We start from the raw sequence: 479 nt of genomic DNA on the forward strand, positions 1-479 counted from the left end.
TTCTCTACAAATCTTGTGACTCATAACTTCAATTTTCACTCACTGCCTTGGTCCAAACTGTTTATCAATCATTTTTTAAACTAGAGTATTGAAAAATGTCTTCCTGGTATCCCCAATCCTATTCATATGTCCCATGTCCTTTTCAAAGTGTCCTTTCATTACTATCCTATAAATTATGATGCCTAATTGAACATAAAGATTGAAAAACACTCAGAAGGTGACAAATTCATATTTAATGGCTGCATTACTGACATATGATCAAAGACAGTCTGACTGAAGAACACAATGTATCCCTAAAGGCAGATTTAGCATATATTCATAGAGGAAAGTAGGAGTGAGCCTGTAACAGTAATTCTGAAGTTGTAAGTTCAAGATAAATGTAGTGACAAGTACATAGTTTGTCTATTGTAGTATTCATATCAAACCAACAATAAAATATGGCCATATTTTCACAATCCTTTCTACGAAGTCCTTCTTTG

Source organism: Mastomys coucha, unplaced genomic scaffold (assembly GCF_008632895.1).
Source record: "Mastomys coucha isolate ucsf_1 unplaced genomic scaffold, UCSF_Mcou_1 pScaffold21, whole genome shotgun sequence".
Taxonomy (NCBI): domain Eukaryota; kingdom Metazoa; phylum Chordata; class Mammalia; order Rodentia; family Muridae; genus Mastomys; species Mastomys coucha.